This window comes from Lissotriton helveticus, chromosome 4_1 (assembly GCF_964261635.1).
Source record: "Lissotriton helveticus chromosome 4_1, aLisHel1.1, whole genome shotgun sequence".
Classification (NCBI taxonomy): domain Eukaryota; kingdom Metazoa; phylum Chordata; class Amphibia; order Caudata; family Salamandridae; genus Lissotriton; species Lissotriton helveticus.
The window spans coordinates 861,919,294-861,942,176 of NC_136063.1; positions in this window are offsets into that span (position 1 = coordinate 861,919,294).

A 22,883-nucleotide genomic window follows, 5' to 3' on the forward strand; every position below is an offset into this window, starting at 1 on the left:
ACAATAGACCCCGTGCTCAATGCGAGACACTTCCTCATCTGCACGTATTCGTGGTACAGGTCTTTGATCAGATTCGCAGTATCCTGCCTAATTCTACAGTAATCCGCCCACAAGGACTTCTTCTGCTCCTCATTTAGGACATTCGTTACTTGTGACAACTATTTGCTCCCCCCACACGGTCACCACTGGAGGTGGCTTCTTCCAGGGTTCACAAGTATTTTGCTGGCTTAGGGTTTCTTACCAGCCTGACCCAATAGAGTATTGGCCAATGAGCTGCTATTACTGATATTGGAGTGAATATAAGTTCTGCATAGAGTGCCAATATGAGAGTGCCCGGCCCCATCCTCAGCAGGACTCTTAAGAAGTTATTCTTCCCACTTGCAGTGGATGTACATTTGCATAGCACCCAGAGCTCCGACCAATAGAACGCTGCCACCACATCTCTTTTAAAAAAATAAATATTTGCAGGATAACACTAATACCTCTGGCACCTGCCTTATGACAACTTCAGGACTGCCCAAGCCATTTGTCTCAGGACTGTAGTTGTCATCTGTATGTGGCTATCCCAGTGCAAGTTCCCTGCACACCGGATCCCCATATAATCTGGATAAACGGCTAAATGATATCTACGGGCACACCATCAATCAAAGGTTTCTGCTTAAAGCTGGAGGAAGACCTCAATACTCGACTTTTTGCTTTACTATGATTGTCAGTGATTTCTTGTCACAGTAATCCTCAAGGCACTTTAGTAGCCTGTGGGTGGTATTTTCTGTATGCAACATCAATACTGCGTCATCCCCATATAGTAGTAGCTGAACCCTCCTACCGGCTGTAGTAGGAATAACTGGGGGTACTTATGCCAAATAGTCTGCTATATTGTTTAGAAAAAGGCTGAAAAGCAAGGGTGCCAGGACACAGTCTTGCAAGACCTCCTTTTCTACCTGTAAAGTTTCTGTACACTTGCCACCCCAGCAATACCTAACTCTGGCCGTATTGCTAGAGTGAAGAGCCTTTATAGTCATTAACAAGGTTATGTTGACTCCTATATCTACCAGAGATATCCACAGCAATCACCGGTCAACTAGATCGAAGGCTGCTTTCAGTTCCTACAAATATTAGGTACAGTGAAGAACTTTATACATATGTGAAATCATATATAGTCGAAGAGCCTGATCGATGGTCCCTAATCATGACTGAAAGACAGCTTGCACTTCTGTCATGATATCTTGAAAAACCACCCAGTCCTGAAAGCGGTTGAGCAGGATTTTCCCAAGAACTTTACCTGCCCCATCCAAACGGGAGATGTGGCGATAGTTGGAGGGAGTGCCACCATTGCACTTCTTGTGCATCGGTATAATGAGGGCTGCTCACCAAGTGGATGGTAAAGAGTTGCCAGCAAGTGCTGAGCTGAACACTTTTGTACGAACGGACACTGGCCCAAAAATGGGGCTCCTTACTGTAAATATCAGTAGGCACTATGTCTGGCACTGGTGCCTTAGGCTGCTTCATAGTGCTCAATGCTATTTCCAACTCTGGTACTAGGATGTCAATGGCACAATGGCACAAAGACCCTCACAGAGATCCTCATGCACCCGTGAGATGCCAGTTGGGCCTATTGGGTTGGCTCTTTATAGTGCGCTAAAATGGCAAACCCACAAAGATTGGCCAATATAAGTTTCTAGGGTATTTACAGTCACCTTCTCTGCCTGTGTTACACGGTCCTAGAACCTTCTGGTATTATTGTTATACGAGGTCTCCCTCAGTTCCACCCATAACGTCATTTGATGCAACAATTTCTTAGCATTTAGAAGACGTTTCTACTCGCCCCTACATTTTCAGAATAGCGCTTCACTCTGGGGGCTGCAGTGTCACTGTGCTAGGGCATATGAAACAACACTCTTCAATCTAAAACATTCTTCATCATACCAACTAACCCCTGTGATCCATCTCCAGTAGGACCAGCGGTTTTGGGCATGATAGACTTAGACCACAGAGCCTTTAGCTCATTTAGCATTCTGTCATAAGCTGCTAATATTTCACCACAATCATCAGTCAAGGTGTTCAGAAATAGTGCTCCTCACTTGTTTACTTTATGTTCAAGTAGGTACTTCTCACTACTCTTTCTTATTCTCCTCCTACTGTTGGCTGGGGTGATCACTTGCCTGTAACTCCCCTCACTTGGGTCGTTTGCACTGGCACACCACTTGGGACACAACTTCAAACAGAGTGCCACAGGATCATGGTCACTCTCCACTCTTCTGATTACGGTCATATTGTGCACACCTTTCAACCCCTTCCTATTTGTTATAATATAGTCAATTAAAGATATGCTTCTCACATTGTCAAAAAACACCATAGCAGTGCTATCTGAGGCAGTATGACCATTAATAAAATGCAGCTGAGGATTAATCAGAGAATGCACCGCCCTTCATGGTACATTTAAAATAGCCCATGGCTGTGTCAGGAATACCTAGGCAATGGTCTTCTAATAGGAACTTACTTCAGGAATTAGTAAAAATCAGGTTGATGTGCCACTCATTACATACCTTCCAAACTTGCTATTGACAATTGGAGTGAACCATTTGCAGACTTAAATATATTTCATTTAGCCAAGAAGAGTTAGATATTAATAAAAGGATATTGCTGATTTTTGAAAGTGAGAATATGACATACCTCTTCACTGACTTTACCAACAACACGTCCCTAACGCTGGTTGCCTGCAACAGCATAACACACAAGATGATGGACGGAATATTGCACAATGGCAAAACATTCACCCCCAGTCACAGATCTGGGTTTAATCCATCATTATTTTGCTCACCAAGCCACCCCAGTTCAGACATGGCCATATGCAAATCAGTCTTGACCCTGTGCCTCATGGGAACAGTCCAGCCCGAACTGCCAAGCCATGTCTTCCCTGGACCGGAATCAAGCATCCTAGGACCGGTATCTGGCTATCAGCCTTCTTCAGCCAGGATCGCTTGACTCCAGTGGCTTAGTGAGCAAGGGACCCACGTCTGGGCATACCCTTCCCACATAGGGTGAACAGCAAAACACACAAGATGATGGACGGAATGCTGCACAATGGCAAAACATTCACCCCCAGCCACAGATCTGGGTTTAATCCATCGTTATTTTGCTCACTAAGCCACCCCAGTTCAGATACGGCCATATGCAAATCAGTCTTGACCCTGTGCCTCATGGGAACAGTACAGCCTGAACTGCCAAGCCATGTCTTCCCTGGACCGAAATCAAGCATCCTAGGACTGGTATCTGGCTATCAGCCTTCTTCAGCCAGGATAGCTTGACTCCAGTGGCTTAGTGAGCAAGGGACCCACGTCTGGGCATACCCTTCCCACATAGGGTGAACAGCAAAACACACAAGATGATGGACGGAATGTTGCACAATGGCAAAACATTCACCCCAGTCACAGATCTGAGTTTAATCCATCTTTATTTTGCTCACCAAGCCACCCCAGTTCAGATATGGCCATATGCAAATCAGTCTTGACCCTGTGCCTCATGGAAACGGTCCAGCGCAAACTGCCAAGCCATGTCTTCCCTGGACCGGAATCAAGCATCCTAAGACCGGTTTCTGGTTATCAGCCTTCTTCAGCCAGGATAGCTTGACTCCAGTGGCTTAGTGAGCAAGGGACCCACGTCTGGGCATACCCTTCGCACAGAGGGTGAACAGAAAAACACACAAGATGATGGACGGAATGTTGCACAAAGGCAAAACATTCACCCCAGTCACAGATCTGGGTTTAATCCATCGTTTTTTTGCTCACCAAGCCACCCCAGTTCAGACATGGCCATATGCAAATCAGTCTTGACCCTGTGCCTCATGGGAACAGTCCAGCCCAAACTGCCAAGCCATGTCTTCCCTGGATCGGAATCAAGCATCCTAGGACTGGTATCTGGCTATCAGCCTTCTTCAGCCAGGATAGCTTGACTCCAGTGGCTTAGTGAGCAAGGGACCCATGTCTGGGCATACCCTTCCCACATAGGGTGAACATCAAAACACACAAGATGATGGACTGAATGTTGCACAATGGCAGAACATTCACCCCAGTCACAGATCTGAGTTTAATCCATCTTTATTTTGCTCACCAAGCATCCCCAGTTCAGACATGGCCATATGCAAATCAGTCTTGACCCTGTGCCTCATGGGAACAGTCCAGCCCAAACTGCCAAGCCATGTCTTCCCTGGACCGGAATCAAGCATCCTAGGACCGGTTTCTGGTTATCAGCCTTCTTCAGCCAGGATAGCTTGACTCCAGTGGCTTAATGAGCAAGGGACCCACGTCTGGGCATACCCTTCCCACATAGGGTGAACATCAAAACACACAAGATGATGGACGGAATGTTGCACAATGGCAAAACATTCACCCCCAGTCACAGATCTGGGTTTAATCCATCGTTATTTTGCTCACCAAGCCACCCCAGTTCAGACATGGCCATATGCAAATCAGTCTTGACCCTGTGCCTCATGGGAACAGTCCAGCCCGAACTGCCAAGCCATGTCTTCCCTGGACCGGAATCAAGCATCCTAGGACCGGTATCTGGCTATCAGCCTTCTTCAGCCAGGATAGCTTGACTCCGGTGGCTTAGTGAGCAAGGGACCCACGTCTGGGCATACCCTTCCCAAATAGGGTGAACAGAAAAACACACAAGATGATGAACGGAATGTTGCACAATGGCAAAACATTCACCCCCAGTCACAGATCTGGGTTTAATCCATTATTATTTTGCTCAACAAGCCACCCCAGTTTAGCCATGGCCTTATGCCAATCAGTCTTGACCCTGTGCCTCATGGGAACAGTCCAGCCCGAACTGCCAAGCCATGTCTTCCCTGGACCGGAATCAAGCATCCTAGGACCGGTATGTGGCTATCAGCCTTCTTCAGCCAGGATCGCTTGACTCCAGTGGCTTAGTGAGCAAGGGACCCACGTCTGGGCATACCCTTCCCACATAGGGTGAACAGCAAAACACACAAGATGATGGACGGAATGTTGCACAATGGCAGCACATTCACCCCAGTCACAGATATGGGTTTAATCCACCTTTATTTTGCTCACCAAGCCACCCCAGTTCAGACACGGCCATATGCAAATCAGTCTTGACCCTGTGCCTCATGGGAACAGTCCAGCCCAAACTGCCAAGCCATGTCTTCCCTGGACCGGAATCAAGCATGATAGGACCGGTATCTGGCTATCAGCCTTCTTCAGCCAGGATAGCTTGACTCCAGTGGCTTAATGAGCAACAGCATACCTGCTTGGGTCACTATAAGAAAAATAACAGTCACCTTTTCTGAATTGCCCTCAGTGTGTCATTATCACGTGTTTTCTATCTTGCTGAGGGCTATCAAATACATTATCCTGTGTACCACGATCAATGCAAAAATTGTAGCACTTCTTCTATAGTGTTTTTTGGCTTTAAAAATCTGTTCACCCTATCTTTAGATAACGTGTGTACTGTTAAATTAACTGTGTGCAGTATTCCTTACTTAAAGGCAAAAGGGCACTTAATTGACTTATTCGACTTAAGTAATCAATTATGCTACCTCTATCAGATGTTTATAGCACTAAATTGCCACTATTATGACTTTAAATGTCTACAGAATCATCTGTCTCCATTACACATTTATCAAAAAAGCAGAAGGGTATTATTTTTTTGCTTGCAATGCTATCAAAGCTCACTTTCAACTATATGCCGATCCCGGCATACTAATTACAGTGGTAAGCGCGCTTACAGCCTTGGCGGTTTTTAGCCCCCTAGCCCTTCACTTGCGATTCCTGCAATTAATATAATATTATTCCACATTGATTGAAGCAACTTATCCTGCGTTTGAACCCGCCAGTATCCGCAACCCTGCTAGGACACGCCCTGCACTGCCCGCCCATATAATGACAGCATCATTCACAATGCTGTGCCTTGTGCATTGCCAGCGCTCCGTCCCCCCTTTTTGGGGATAGGTAAGTCTGGGGTCGACCTTACCCTACGGCGCCTTCAAGTCTCAGTGCCATTCCCTTAAGTGACCTTTTATATAATTTCTTACCCCACTACAGAACCACTGGCAGGGCCCCTGCGCACCTCGGCCACTCGCTCCCCATCCAGGGAAGATATCCACAGGATACACCCTCCTTCACTACCAATTAGGCAAAAACAGAACTTCGTGGCCTCCTTCTTCACTTCACAGTTAGCGATTAAGTCACGTTCAGCGACCATATTCTAAATTCGCCAGATCATGCTTGTTAATCCCTGGTTCTACTCTCCCTCCATCCCCCCTTTTTCATGCCTTCCATCATCTAGCACGGTTGGCTCACGTGCACTTCCTATATTTATCAACGTTGGGCATCACGTTTGTTATCTCACTCGAGATAACTTCACGAGCACTTCTGGATGTGATCTCAATTGTCCGATTTTTTAATTAAGTGTTATTTCTTTCTTGTTTTCTTCCTTCATTTCTCCCATGGTTTTCGCAATTACAGTCTATTGTATACAGGCATGCTAATTTAAATGTCCTAATGATGATCCCATTATTTATTTAAGGGAGCGAAACGCCGTCGCCACAATGTACACCATTTACGTTTCCTAAATTTTTATGTCAAATATGTAATGGTGTCTCAACTATAGCCTGTCTGTTCCATTTGTAATGTGCCCCTACACATATAAACTCTTTTTGCCTGAACCCTTCACTTTATGTTGTATGTCCATTCATGTTAAGATGGATGCAGGATGTGTCCCATTTAGATTTTTTTACTCTCACTACTTGTTTGACTGTAAATTGCATGTTAAATTCCTGTCCGGCTGGACAAAGAGACATAGTACTGATTGAGTCCATATTATTTGTTTTGCACCAGATTATTGTCTAGGGACCATTGTCTTTAGAACCAATCAACGTAAGGAAAGTCACAGGGGATGGGGAGTTCAGGGCTCAGCAGACATGACATTTGGTTGGAAGGTGCAGTGATAAGGAGAGACAGGAGAGACAGGCACGTGCCATCCTACAAAGATAAATAAACTGAGGACCTTTAAAGTGAATCATAGCACCTGTTAACGTAAGCTTATCTGCACTATGAAGCGTCAGTATGGCCATGTTTTTATTCTTCTCATGTGTGATACATCCATACATCTAGTGTATAAGAGAGGACCTGGCCTGGCAATTCGTGTTGGACTGTGTCGGAAGCAGGGTCAGGAATGATTTACATATGGCTGGGTCCAAACTGGAATGGCATAGTGAGCAAAAACCAATGAATAAAGTCCCAGTGATCTGGATTGGAGGTGTTTGTTTGACTTTGTTCAGCATTTCGTCCATTAATTGTCCTTTTTATAGTTAACTTTTGTGTGGGAGCAGATAGAAATGCCATGTTTGTTGAGGATTTTTACTTTAAACCCCTGTTTAATGGTAAAATCAGATTTTAAGTCACAACTCTGAAAATGCCATTTTTAGTGTACATTTAGAAAGCTAGCATTTTCTTGCCCTTACCATTAGATACCCACAGACTGTTTCCTTGAGCACATGACTAGGTATAGTTGGCCTTTGTGTATTCCTCCTAGAAAGCCACACAATAGAGGGTCTGGGTAATGAGAGGGGCAGAGATGTCACCTGTCACGCTTACACTTCAGAGTCACTGTCGCAGCTCACTCCCGAAGGCCTTCACACTAGCTTGTGCCTGCAGACAGATCAGGGCGAGGGCATGGAGGCAAGTAATTTCAGACACTTGTCTAAGGGGAAGACTTGAGAAGTTTCTTCCACTTCAAAGTGAGCACAAGGTATAAAAAAAGAACCCTCAGACTCGTTCTTTGGTACACACCTTGACTTGTGGATACTACAGAAGAAGGACTGCCCTGCTTCCAGAAGACTGTCCTGCTACCTGAGGCCTGCCCCTCTGTCTGAGAAGGGAGAATAGGCCTGCTCCCTTCACCCCAAGCTACCTGAGTGACTCCAAGGTCTAGTTAGCCTACCTCCTTTTATAAGCTACAGGGACACAACAAGCTCAAGAGGCCTTCCTGCAACTGTCCAGCTGACATGCTGATCTGGACCTCCCTGGACATGCAACTGGACATGGCTGAGCCCTGCTGGCCTCTGCTGGAGTGAGTTCCTGGTCCCGAATAAGAGCCCCCCAGGTGCTGGAACATTGGTGATGCTTCAATTGAGCTCTGCCTAGAAGAAAAGGAGACATCCTGAAGTTTTAGGCTCATCACAACCGGGAACATGTCCGTTTGTGGCAAGATTCTGCTGCCTGTGCTGACTGCCAACAGGAAGCTCTGGTAAACCTGACTCCTTGCATTACAGTGACCACCAGCACTGACAAGAACCGGGGTGGTAGTCAGGACTTTATTTTTGGGGAGCATGGTCCTCTCTACTGAAAATATGAAGGGAGGGCTTTGTGGTGCGGGACGAGGGATTCCATCTTCAAGGGTTTTTGAAACATGTTAAAATTTTAGTAAGATCTTTAAGCACACAGTGCTCACAGTTACAATTTTGTATTATGGTATTAGTCTATCCGAAGGCTTGTTAGGCAAAACAAAACATGTGACCAAGAGTGCTTTTTAAACTATTGGAGTCAAAACAAATATTAATTTGAAGATAAATGTAAAGGATGATAGAAGTATTCCACCAATGGAGTTTTATCAAATGTTGTGGCAAATGGTGCATCTCAAAGCTCCCTGGTGCAGTAACATTGGTCGAAAGTTGCTAAAGTTTAAATGCAACTTTAGAGTGTATTTGGAGATTCTCCCATTAGGATGTTTTGAGAAATTGCTTAAAAACGGACAGTAAATGGCTAAATTTGTAATGAATTGAAAGATATTTATATCATCACTTTCCCCAATAAATGTGGGCAAAATGCATGGCAAGTGTTGCATTTTTGTGAAATATGACATTGTGATGCTAGTTTCCTCATCAATTCAATATAAGATACATTTAAGCTCAGACAAAAATGTACACAATACATGTCAATAGCACCTCCACATTTGGACACATAACGTTTTATAGCGTGTGCTCTTGGGTTGCTGGGAGAGAGCTAGGAAAATGCTGTGTGAGAAGATCATGGAAAGCAGGAGACAGTGACAAAGTAACGCAAAATATGGAGTGAACAGGTAAACTTTAGGCTTTGTTACAGCCTAAGCATGTTGACAGATCATGCTGTTCTGTTTTGGAGATCACTTCATCAAAAGCAGATTATGTTAATATCGCTGCCATTTATAGAGAACAGGATTGCTATGAAAATGGCAGGATCTATCTACCACTATCCATTATAATGCACAACAAGTCTAAAGAATATGAAACAATACCAGAATACAATGTCAATAAACCACTTTGACTTCAGTCAAAGGTACCCCATAACCATAAAGGTTATCCAGATTCCTATTGTGTTACAGGACTATACTCATGGTAGTAAGTGGTACACACATACAGATAATATAACAACCCCCTTGGCATAAAGATGGTGGAGTTCTTACTTTTATGACTTGAAGGCAGACCAGTCTAATTTGTATCTGCACTGAGACATCATAGATCTGGCTCGCTGTTATAACAGGAAGGAGTGAACGCCTAAGTGCTAAAAAAAAGTCCTGCTGAGGGTAGAACAAGCATCTATATGAGATGTAATGAAGACAGATTGAAGGAAGCAGTCTTACAAAAGAGATTTTGACCTAAAATCATCCGTGATGTAATCTCAAATATCTCAATAAGAACACTCAAGTGTTAAATAATAAAACAGGCCTATTTTATAAACATTCTCCCCAAACTTGAAGCTAGAATTGTCTACAGAAAATGGCAGATATCCAGTCACTATTGTGCTGCAAATGAGGCCCTGTATGGTCATATAGTAAAAGATAGTTGTTTGCAATTCATTTATTAGTATAAAGAAGAGCTAGACGGCATGCCTCTTAGGGAGTGAATGAAGAACAAAACTTTAATCAATGGAGTGCCTGCAGATCCAGAGTTCTAGAGCATTTCATAATAAGTATTAGTTGTGACATTTCTAAATGAAATGTGTTACTGCCTAAATGTAGTGGTACTCAATTTACTAACTTCCAAAAGATAAAAGGTTAAGTTTGCCCTGTCAGGGATTCAACCCCATGATGTGCATATTGCAGCAGACTCGAGGTGGCTGAGAAATACCTGCTTCGTATCCATTATATGAATAATTGCAAGAGAAACTCATTTTCCCTTTCCAACAAAGTAATTGATCTAGGGCCATATGTATCAACATCCTGATTTGCGATTCTCAAATAGCGATTTTTTAGAAATCGCTATTTGAGAATTGCAAATAGGGATGTATGTAAAAAAAATCGCAATTTTTTTGCGATTTCTTAATATTTCTTCATTGCGATTAGCAAATTGCGAATCACAATTAAGGAAACTCTTCCCGTTCATTTCTATGGGCCAGGAGGTCCATAGGAATGAATGGGAAGTTATTCTCAATTTGCAATTTGAGAATCGCAAATTGGGAATAATTTCAAGGGTGCAGGGGTGTCAAAAGGACACCCTGATACACCCCTGAAATAAGCATGGGTGCACATGTGGCGCACATACATGCCCTAAGGGCATGTATGTGCTTCACATTGCACTTTGAAAAATGCAAAAAAGTGCATTTTTCAAAGAAATTGCAAATTACCACCAACTTGAAGTTGGTGGTAATTTGCGATTCCTTAAGGCCAAATTGCACTTTTTGGTGCTTCTTACCATTGCATTTAAGGAATCGCAAATTTTGCGATTCCTTAAATGCAATCGCAAAATAAGGAATCGGAAATTTTGTGATTCCTTTTTTTGCCTTAATACATACCATTTGGCAAAATTGCATTCGCACACGCCAAAATTCTGGGAATTTCGCCGTTTGCAAATGCAATTTTGCTTGATACATATGGCCCCTAGAGTTTTGTTCTGTATGATGCACTTCTTGAAGGTGGTCCTAGTGCCTAGACATAATAACAGACCCAGACAAAAGTAGGGACCCTTGAGAAAAGAGGAGAACCCTACAGTGGACAACGAAAAGCACATCTAAAACAACAATTAAACTAAAAGGAACTCTCTACAACAGAAGAAAGTAAGCGACAAACACTAATTTAGACTGAAGACATATTAACTCCCAAAACAATTCAAACACATACGGCCCACATACTGGAATCCCATGAAATCCAAATACATAAAAGAAGTGATGGAGCGAGATTTAGAAATATATTTGTTTCTGCTCGCAAAGTTAATTTCCTATAATCAGATAATTATACTAATAAAGTGTGCAGTGAAGATATTAACCAACGTAGTTTAAAATTGCAGTTCACTACACTTGGGTTACTAATATATGTGCTCATATATGTGCATTATGTTGCAAATGCATGTGTGTGTGTGTAATAAATAAACTAATTTTGTTTATCGTTTTTGTCAGTACTAAATGCGGCTGTTTTATTAATGGCATGTGCTTATTTCTGTGTGCTTATGTTTTGTTTTTCGGTTTTAAATGTTGCACAAATCTGTTTGTTGCTTTATTTGCTTCTGCTAGGTAACATAGATTAATGGGTAATATTTAGCAAAGGTGGGTGGGTAACAGAACGAACTTTATTTCTTACATTAATCGATGTTTTGTGTTTGTTTATATATTAGTTTTGAGAATGGGCCTAAAGAAGATGGCTGCCAGCACTGCAGTTTTCTAGGCTTGACCAGAGCAGTTCTTTTCATGCGCGGTACATTTCTGCTGAGCTGATAATTTCTATGCAGAAGAAATCCTGGTCGTATCAAATGTGTTCCTTGGTGGCATTGTCAAGGACGGGACGGATGTGGTTCTGCCAAGTTCAGGAAGCAAAAGTTTCCTCCGTCAAAAGTATCATTTTGAGGAAGCAAAAAGGATGGTGAGACTAAGAACAATAAGGGCAAAGATGAAGCCCTGGACTTGGTCATGAGCGTGTGACCTCATTGTGGACTGTCGTGGCTTGACAATCAAATATCTGGATTATTAGAAAAAACATACGCTTCTGTTACTTTAGTTAGTTAGAAAGGTATAAAAACTGTCCCCCTGGGAGGGAGAGCGCGCTTGCTGCTCATCTTCTCCTGCGACAGTGACGTGCTGATGAACTTTCCTGGAGCACGTAAGAATCAATAGAGCTAAAGACGTTTACTTTATTCCTTTAGGTGAAGTGAGTTTTAGACAGGGATGTTATGGTTTAGGTAATAGAAAACTGTGTATTCATTCTTGAAATATGCTAACTAATTTTGCTTCTGACTGTCAATACTTTTGCTAATCTTCTATAATGATGATGCTTAAATAAAAAGATTCTAATAAAAATGCACTTTACTTGAATAATAGTTAATAAATAAGATCTTTAAAATACAAGCTGGCCTTGTTATTTTATGAGTATAGGTTACCATTAGCAGATTCCTTCGCCTAAGTGGCTTAATTAAGTGCAAAAATGTATATAACCATGGTGAGAACATTATACTGTAGTTGTATATAAATGTGTAAATAATTTGTGAATAGGTTTTATTAACTAGGTCACATGATTCAGTTGCTCAAAATATGTCATGTCAGTTTATGGGCCTTGTGAATGATTTATGATTAATGGTGAGTATTGTGGAGTTGGGTAGCGTTCCTTATGACATATTTTCTATAGGGGCGCTGGATGGATTTCCTGGTAGCAGAGTTACGGTTGCTATGGTAACCGACGTGCTACATGGTAGTTACATAGGATTGATGATTAACATATGTTGAGTTTTGTTCAGTTGTTACATGTAGTCGAAAGGTTTTTCCCAGCAGTGTGGAGATTCCTAGTTGAGCCGGCATATGAGTAGTGTGACAAAGTGAAGTTGCACAGTGCATTCGTTCTGTTTCAAAATAGTGGTATGGTTATCACTAGTGTTGTGGACGTACAAAACAAGTTTAGGGATTTTAGGTATGCTAGGCAAAATTCATAGTGAGGATTGTCTATGAAATCGTAGCTTTGAGTATAGGGACAAAAAGCCCGTTTTAAAACTCACTGTGAAAAGAGTAATAGAATTAACCCGAGCTTGTGTGAAGGGTAAGGTAGCGTGCTCTATTTTACTGGCGATTGTGGATTTCTGTGGCTGGTTAAAGTCCTGCCAGGATTTCATGAATGGTTAAGGAAACTTTCTGTTTGAAAGTGTGTAAATGATTTTCAGCCTGATTCATGTAGCCAATAGCGCTCGCAAAAGGGCCAGATTCTGAGAATCTGGCCCTTTGCGAGTGCGATTTTTGCATTTGGTATTCATGATCCCAAATGCAAAAATCACTATTTAAGAATTAGCAAATATGCGAGGAATAGCATTTAAGGAATCTCTATTAGAGATTCCTCAAATGCTATTCATGAAACAATAAAAAATAGCGATTTTGCACTTTTGGGGCCGCTATTTACCGAGAGGTCAGACCTGTCGGTAAATAGCAAAAACTCAGAAAAATGCTTTTAAAAGCATTTTTCTAAGTTGCATGTTGCACACACACATGTCCTTTGGACATGTGTGTGCGCAACACCTGTTCAAATGTGCATTTTAGAGGTGCTACAGGGCGTCCTTTGGACACCCCTGGCACCCTTAAAATCGCTATCTTATTTGCGAGTAGCAAATTGCTACTCGCAAATAAGGGATACTCCCCATTCATTCCTATGGGCCTCTTGGCCCATAGGAATGAATGGGGAGTTTTTGCGAGTAGCAAATTGCTACTCGCAAATAAAGAACATGTAGGAATCGCTATTTAATTAGCAATTCCTACATGAATGCCGTTTTGCGTGTCCTCAATAGCGAATCGCTATGATTCGCTATTAGGGCCACGCAAAACGGCCTGTACATGAATCAGGCTGTTTGTAATTTCGTTCGAGTCGAACTTTGAATTGCTACTTTATGTGCATTCAGAGGGAAACGAGTTCGAATATTACCTGTTAGAAGGGTAGAGTAGTCTTACTTTATCAGTGAATGCATATTCTGTGAGAGTAGCGTCGTCTAATCCAAGCAAAAGAATACTTGAATGGTTGTATAAACTGTCACTTTATTTAGCGAAACGGACAAATGGTTTGTTTATTTGTTGTTATTAACTAAAAACCATTGAGAAAATGTTCTTTAAAATGGCGCTGTGAAAATTTTTTGTGAAGGAGGGGTGAGCGCTGGGAGTGAGAGGCGAGGAGCTGCAGCAGCTGTGTACGTCACAGGGTTCAGGGTTCGCGTTGTGATTGGCTAAAATACGTCACAGCTAGCGCACTGATTGGTTCATGTGACTCTGACGAGCTGTTAGCTGATTGGTTCTTTGGAAAAGCAGTAAATTTATTGGTTGAGCAAGGTGGTGACGTGGCTTAACCTGATTGGCCTGTTGGTGTGTTTCGCGCATGGATTGGCTGGTTTCGCGGAATACCCAGGAAACATTTACGATCATTTTAAATCGAATAGATTTGATTAAAACATGAGTTATTATTATAAAAAAGAGGAGAAAAAGCTTACATTGCTTCAGAAATTTAAAAAAATTATTTCAAGAAAATTGAAACGCGAGTTGGAAAATTACTTCACAAATATATAACACCCGCAGCCTATATGGAAGGTGAATATGGTTATCATACTTGCCTTTGGCTTGATGCTTGGTTGCAGTACACTAAAAATGATGGTGTTCTGGCTTGGCCGGAAGGTGGTTCATTTAACATGAGAATTTTGAAGAATTTAAGAGAAAAAATGACAGCTCTTGTGCCGAAGCCTAGACCACCACAGTTTGAGGCTTTAGTTGAATGGGAGGATGAGATGTTTCAACTTCAGCGAGAAGCAAGTGGTATGATGAGACCTCCAAAATCATCAAATTTTCAAAATGAAACTCATGAGGATAGAATGCGTCGGTGGAGACAGGCAGATATGTGTGATGGTCTTTATACAGTGATGGAAATGATTACAGAAGTTCCAGGTCAAAAGAAAACTCAAAAGAAAAATAATACTGTTGCAGAAAGTGAAACAGAAGACCCAGTTTTAGAAGAAATGTATATGACTAACTAAAACCAGACTCCTTTAAAGCCAGCTTGTTCGTGGTCTACTCCGATGGTTTCTACAGGAACCACACCAAGTGCACCTCCATTAAATGAGGGTTCACCCAGATTGTACCCGAATAATTCCGAATCTTTTGAAACTCCTGAAAGGTTAGAAACAAGAACAAATTCTAGCGTTTATGATGAAAGCAGAAATGTTCCTGAAACACCAATGGGAAGAGAAATTCCTAGAAATTCAATGGGAGCTGGTAGAAATGAGGAAGTTGCAAATACTTCAGAATATTTACGATCAAAGGAAGAATTAATTTGGCCGTTAACTAAAGGCATGGAAGCAGTGACAGTTCCAGTAACGATTGGACCTGTTCAGCCTGTTTTTGATCAAGGAGAAATTAAGCAACCAGGTTTGACAATTCCATTAAACGCAGAAATTCAGAAAGTGGCTGAAAATTTTTATTCAGAATTAACTGAAATACATCGAGAAAAAACAATGATGCCTGACTTAACTTTCAATCCAGGTTCATTATGTAGAACACCAATGGGTGCTGAGTCAGATACTGAATCTCCAGAACGGAGTTTTGAGAAAACAGATTCTATTTCAAAACTTGATGTTGCAAAACTTAAAGCAGATTTAGAGGAATTAATAATTGGCACTATTGGTCCTGACAGTTTGAAGCATTATCAAGATGATGAACTGTTGTTCATTTGCAGGAGCATTCAATGGAAAACAAAGAATAAATATGATCAATTAGAAGAATTGGCTGCAGAATTAGGGATTGATCTGAGCAAACAGAACATTTTTACAAAGCATTACAGATTAGATTTTACTGAAAAGGATATTGGAAGTTTCAATGCAATGGGAAGAATCATGCATATAAAGGATTTGATTGTGTACATCAAAAAATTGGGCGCCTTGAGTAAATGGAGGGTGAAGTGGACCAAAAAGAAGGAGGAAGAGAGGAGAGAAAGATTGTCTAATCAGTACCCAATGAGAGAAATAGCAAGTGGTGGTTATGTTCATGTTCCCTGGTATAGACAGGACATACTGTTGTTTACAAATGATTTCCCTCGGCTGAGAGAAAAGCCTGTGGAAGGTATCGACAGGTGGACAGATTCATTAAGGTATCAAAAGTTCTGTGGGTTGATCTTGATGGATTCTTTGACATTGTTGTCCCATCAGATCTCTGGACAGAATGTAAAATTTCTGTGAGTTGGCCTAAAGTTGAACCACCTCGAGATAAAGAGACAGGTGCTCCATCGTCAATTGTCATGGAACTATATGAGAAAGTGATTTACTGGTTAAAAGAGAAAATTGCACCAAAAGAAGTAGATTGGATAAAAATAGACAGAACAAATCAGGAGCCAAAAGAGTTAGTTCACTCATTCTATGAAAGATTATTGTTGGTCTTCAAACAATACAGTGGCTATGAGAAACTAAGTGAAAAGGACATGAGCCACTTCATTTACAGATTTGTTTATGGTTTGAGACCTGAAATTGGGGAGATGATCAGAAATGGAATCGTCTGATGGCAAGCACTCTCAGTTGATGATATACTCAGAAAGGCAAAATACTGTAGTGATGAGATAGATGCCAAACAAAAGAGATTAAAAGAGAAAGCAATGTGGGCACAGGTGAAAGTAGCAGAACAACAGATCGCAAGTTTGGAGAATAAAAATGTAAATTTTAACCAGAATCAGGGACAAGGAAAATTTAAGGGAAATTATAATAAACCGAAATTTAATATTAATATAGAGGAGATGAAGCAAAAATTGCCCTGTTTTAATTGTGGGGAAATTGGACACTGGAAGCGCGAGTGTAAAAATCCACCCAGAAATTTTAAAAATGCATCATTAAATCCACAGATGCAGAATGATGTAAATCTGCAGAAACAGCTACAACAGCAGTTAAACGAGTTGAGTCTTCAGCAACAGCTACAGCGACAGTTAGCGAATCAGCAGAGTCAAATTCCACAGCTCCTCTTTCAAACAGTAGAGGTGCTCAAAGATATAATTTAGAGTCAGGATTCAGCGGAGCTCTTCAGGTAATAAGAACACAAAGATCAAATGTGCCAAATTTGTCTGGACAAGTTTTGATGACAGAAAATCAAGGAAGTGATTCGGAGGACTACTTATGACGGTGCCCCAGAGAGGGGGAAGAGTGTGCGATTGGAGCCACTCTTGAGGTTGACCAGTCTGGTCCATTTATTAATGGCAAAGTGAATGATGTAGATGTCACTTTTCTTGTGGACACTGGTGCTACCCGTTCTACTGTTAGATCAGTGGAAATAGAAAACCTCCCTCTCTCTGGGGATTCCATCCAAGTAGTTGGTGTAGCAAATCAGCAGATTAAAACAAGTCTAACTGAGCCTGTTGATATTGAAATTGGCAAATTTAAAGATAAACACAGATTTGTAGTTTGTAACAGCAGTCCTGTGAACCTGTTAGGGAGAGACATCCTCTGTAAAATGAACTGCAAGATCTATTGCTCACCGGAAGGTATTGAGTTGCAGACTTTTGAGGAGGATGGGCTTTATAAATTGACAATGTTAATGGTTGAAGCAGAGAAAATAAAATTATTTCCTGTATTTGATAAAGAAAATTTGCCTGAAGAATTGAAAAAGACAGTTAAAAGTGAAATTTGGGATTTAACTGGAAGTGAAATGGGTTTAATGAAACATGTTGATCCAGTCAAAATTACAGTGAAGCAGGGAATAGATTGTCCAAATATTCCTCAGTACAAAATGAAGGCAGAAACAATTGAAGGTTTCATTCCTGTAATTGAAAAATTAATAAAGCAAGGTGTTTTAAAAGAGATTGAGAGTTGCCCTTGTAATTCACCGATCATGGGGATCAAAAAGCCAAATGGAACGTACAGGATTGTTCAAGACCTGAGAAAAGTTAACCAGTTAGTTGTTCCATGTTGCCCAGTTGTTCCAAACCCAGCAGTGATTCTTTACCAAATTCCGCATGATGCAGAATGGTACACTGTCATTAATCTTTGCAATGCGTTCTTTACTGTTCCATTGCATCCAGAGAGCCAGGAAATCTTTGCGTTCAGATTCCAAGGTCGCACACTAGCATGGTGTCGTATTCCTCAGGGGTATACAGAGAGTCCTTCTATCTTTAATGAATTGTTAAAGATATCATTGGAAAATCTAAATTTACCTGGAAGGTTAACATTGGTCCAGTACATTGACGACTTACTTGTTGCAGCAAAAACACGGGATAACTGTGTCACAGATACAATTACTCTTTTGAATCATTTGGCAGATGAGGGACATAAAGTGTCACCTGCAAAGTTACAGTTTTGCAAACAAGAAGTAAAATATCTTGGTCACAGAATTGCAAAAGGAATCAGACAAGTGACAATTGAGAGAATTAAAATGATTCAGGGAATGCAACCTCCAAAAACCTAGAGACAGGTCAGAATGTTTTTAGGAATGGTTGGTTATTGTCGTCAGTGGATTAGTGGATTTTCGGTAATTGCGAAACCACTACAGAGACTAACAAAATCAGATATAAAAGATCCAATTGTTCTTACAGAATCTGAGATGGAAGCTTTTGAAAAGCTAAAAAGGAGTTTGTGCGAAGCTCCAGCCTTGGGCATGCCAGACTATGAAAAGGATTTTGAGCTGTACTGCAGTGAGAGAGAAGGGTGTGCATTGTCTGTGTTAATACAGAGACATGGAAAATTGAGAAAAACAATTGCATACTTTTCAGCAGTGCTTGATCCAGTTGCAAAAGCATTACCAGGCTGCTTAAAAGCAGTAGCTGCAACCAGTGTGAGTCTTGAGCAAAGTGAAGGAATTATAATGGGGTTTCCTGTAAAAGTCTATGTTCCCCATTCAGTTGAAATTCTTCTCACCAGAAGTAAAACACAGCACTTAACAAGTAACAGACTTACCTAGTACGAGAAAATTATTCTGGGATCAGATAATGTCTCGATAGCAAGATGTGTGAACTTAAATCCTTCCACATTATTGCCTGATGGTACTGTTACAGAAATCAGGAATGAGAATGATGTTGATCATGAGTGCTTGGATGTTTTGGAATATTGCACCAAGCCAAGGCAGGACATTAAAGATGTTTCTCTGCCTGAATCAGACTATGTTTACTTTGTTGATGGATCTTGTTTGAGAACAGAGGAAGGCTTTTTGAGAGAAGCATACTCTGTCTGTACAGTTGCTGATGTTGTGGAAGCATCATGTCTTGAAGGAATTCGTTCAGCTCAAGTAGCAGAATTGATTGCTTGAATTCGTGCATGTGAGAGAGCAATAAATTTGAGAATTACCATAATAACGGATAGCCAGTATGGGTACGGAGTTGTGCATGATTATGGACAGCTCTGGTCTCAAAGAGGCTATTTAACGTCTGCAGGATCACCTATCAGAAATGCAAAATTAATTAAAAGATTAATTGATGGCATTCAGATACCAGAAAAGATTGCTGTTGTGAAATGTGCAGCACATACAAAAGGAAATGATTTCATTACCAAAGGAAATGCTTATGCAGACGAGATTGCGAAGTACTGCGCAAGAAGCAATTTTGCAATTAATCGGGAAAAGAACGATGAACATGCTTTGAATTCACTAATGCTAACATCAGTAGTTGAAACATGGCAGGAAGTCAGAGATTTGCAGGAGGAATTTGGACATACAAAGATGGCAGAGTAGTTTTACCAAACTGCATGATTGCTGACATGGCCAGGATGTATCATGGTCTAGGACACATTGGGAGATATTCTATGAATAGGCTTTTTAGAGAGACTTGGTTTAATACAAAGTGTAGAACGATTGCAGAATCTCTGTGTCAGAGGTGTTTGACTTGCCAGCAAATGAACCCGATCAGGAAAACAGTTGTGGGAATGGGAACCATAGGACGGGAGGGTGGTCCATTCACCAGATTACAGATGGATTCATTGAAATGCCGCAACATAACAGATTGCGTTATGTTCTGGTATTTGTCTGTTTGTTTTCAAGATGGGTTGAAGCGTTTCCCACACGTCACAATGATGCAATCACTGTTGCAAAATTACTTTTGAGGGAGATTATACCGAGGTACGGTTTCCCAGTGACTGTGGAGAGTGATCGTGGAAGACATTTTGAAAACAGACTGTTACAACTGATTTGTGAGGCATTACACATAGAGCAGAAGTTGCATTGTGCATACAGACCAGAGGCATCTGGAGTTGTTGAGCAAATAAATGGGACAATTAGGAACAGGATTGCAAAATTGTGTCTAGCTACAGGCATAAAGTGGACAGATGCTCTTCCACTTGTTTTGATGACTTTAAGAAGTACGCCTGATAAAAAGACAGGTTTAAGCCCACATGACATTCTTATGGGCAGGGTCATGAGACAGGCTTTCATACCAGTGGGAAAGTTGATGGCTATTAATGATAGCGTCATTCTAGAGTACTGTAGGAATCTATCTGATGTCGTGACTTCTGTGTCCAATCAGGTGGGAACTGAAGTGCAGTCAAGAGAAAAAGAACAAGCACATGATCTGGCACCTGGTGACTGGGTGAGAACAAAAAGACATCGAAGAAGAAATTGTCTGGTTCCTAGGTGGCAGAAACCAAGACAAGTCATTCTTGTTACAACAAATGCGGTAAAGTGCAGGGGTGTGAAGAGGTGGATCCATCCAAGCCATACTATTCGTGTACCTACACCTGAAAATTCTGATGAAGAAAGTGACACCACAGCTGATTCAGATTCAGAAGAAGAACCTGAAAGAAATCCTGATCCTGAAGATCGACAGGCAGGTCGACATCTGGTAAATTCAACTGTGGATGAAATATTGAGTGAAAAAGATTTGGATATCATAGTCGTTGACTCTGAAAATGATGGAGATCTGCTAGAAAAAGAAGCAGAAGACAAGTCTGATCAAGTTGTGATTCAAGACCAGGAGAGTATTGAAAAGCAGGAAAGAAGCTCTGAAAGTAGGAACAAGATATCTGAGACTGGGAAGTTGAAGGTAATTGAAGAAGAAGAAGAAGACGAATTGCCAAGTACCAGTTACAAGGATTATGTTCCTAACAGAGTGAAATGGCCGAGTAAAGAAGTACCTGAGTCAAGAATTTGAATATCTGATAGTGAATCTGATGACAGTGATGAAGAATCACAGATAAGAAAGTTCAGAAAAAGAACTTGGAGAACGGAATGTAATGTAACTGAGCCAAAGAAGAAATTACCAAGAAAAGGTGATAATTGGCCAAGTGAAAACGAAGGTCTGAAATTCAAATTAGTAAAGAAATCAAAAGAGCAAGTAAACGAAATTTCTAGTCAAAAAGATCAAGAAAAGAAAAGTGAGGCAGGAAAGAAAATAGAAGTTATTAGCAGAAAAACAAAAAGAGCTCTTAAACCAAATCAGAAATATAAGTCCCCTGAATGGACTTATATAATAATCCCACCTGCAGTGGAGATAAACAGTAGCAGTCAGGAAAAGGTTGAAGAAAATAGTGACAATGATTGAGGCATTTTTCTGTTAAAATTTAGGGGTTTCGTTTTGGCGTAAGGCTGAAGAAATTGTGTTAGGTGACACAAGGTCGAAGAAATTGTGTTAGCTGGAAAAGAACTTGTGACGCAAGTCGAAGAAAAGCTGTTAGAAAGTTGAGGTTTTAAAAAAAAAAATTGAAAAAGGGGGGTGTTAGAAATTTTATTTTAGATATTTAGACGTTTTTAAGATATCTAGACATTTTTAAATTTTTAAATTTTTGTTTTCTTTTTACAAGCTTAGTGAAAATGCCTTATGTATTTGTAAATAACAGCTCAAGATGCTCCATCTTAAAAAGATGCTGTAAGATGTCTCTGATTTGTGTGCTTTTGATAATTCTGCTTTGGTTAGTTTTAGCTGTCATTTTTCCTTTCGGGATCGATAAGGAGATGTACAAAGTCAATATGACAAGCAAAGCTTCAGTTACAGAAGACAAACATAGTGCAACAGGTAAAACTAACAAAGTTATTGATCATAGACCAGAGACTCATCAAGATAGGTCTGTTGGTGACTTTTCTAGCAATACTTTTTCAAGGCTTCTGGCTGAGTACGTAAAGGTTATGGAAGTCAAAGACTGCTCCATTTGTGTGAAATTGCCTGCTTCAGTTTCTGAGGGAGTGACGTACAATAAGCTTCCTCTTACTTGTGGCATAACCTGTAGTGTAATAGCTAGTTTATTTGATCAAACTGGTCGTCTAGAGTACTATTACTCTAATTATGACGACATTTTTGCAAATCTGAAGATTGAGAAAAGCTTAAATAAACACAAGCAAGCTAAACAGATGAGGGAATTCTTTTTAGTAACTAACGAACTCACGTATGAGTACGCTTTTAGAAATAATTTGACATGAAAGTTGAGAACTGAGGAGAAATCTTTTCTGAACCTTGTTGAGGAAAGAATGGCAATCTACAAAAGAAATGAGATGATTAAGCAGACAAAATCCAATTTTTGGCAGAAGGAAGATGAAAAATGTAATGGCAAATCTTTTGATAATGTTGCAATTCACATAGACAAACCAATTAGTGGCAAATTATGTATTGGGAGAGATAATACGTTGTTCGACAATTATTTCGTTGGAGCTAGCAATTGTGAGGACACTTACCAGATCATGGGGGGTTGGGGATTCAAGGGTGGTAAAGATCCAATTTTTCCTGGTATTTATTTTGTTTGTGGAGACAAAGCCTACTATAACCTCCCAGATCACTGGTATGGGACGTGTTTTATTGGTCTTGTTTTTCCAAAAATATTTCATGTTGACAGAAATACAGAAGGCTCATTTGAAATTAGTAATCATGTAAATAGGTTCAAAAGAGAAAGTTTCTCAGAAATTATGGGAGACATTTTTGAGGCAGTGATACCTTTAGTAGGTATAACACTGAATGCAGGAAGAATCAGAAAATTGTCTACAATTGTTGAC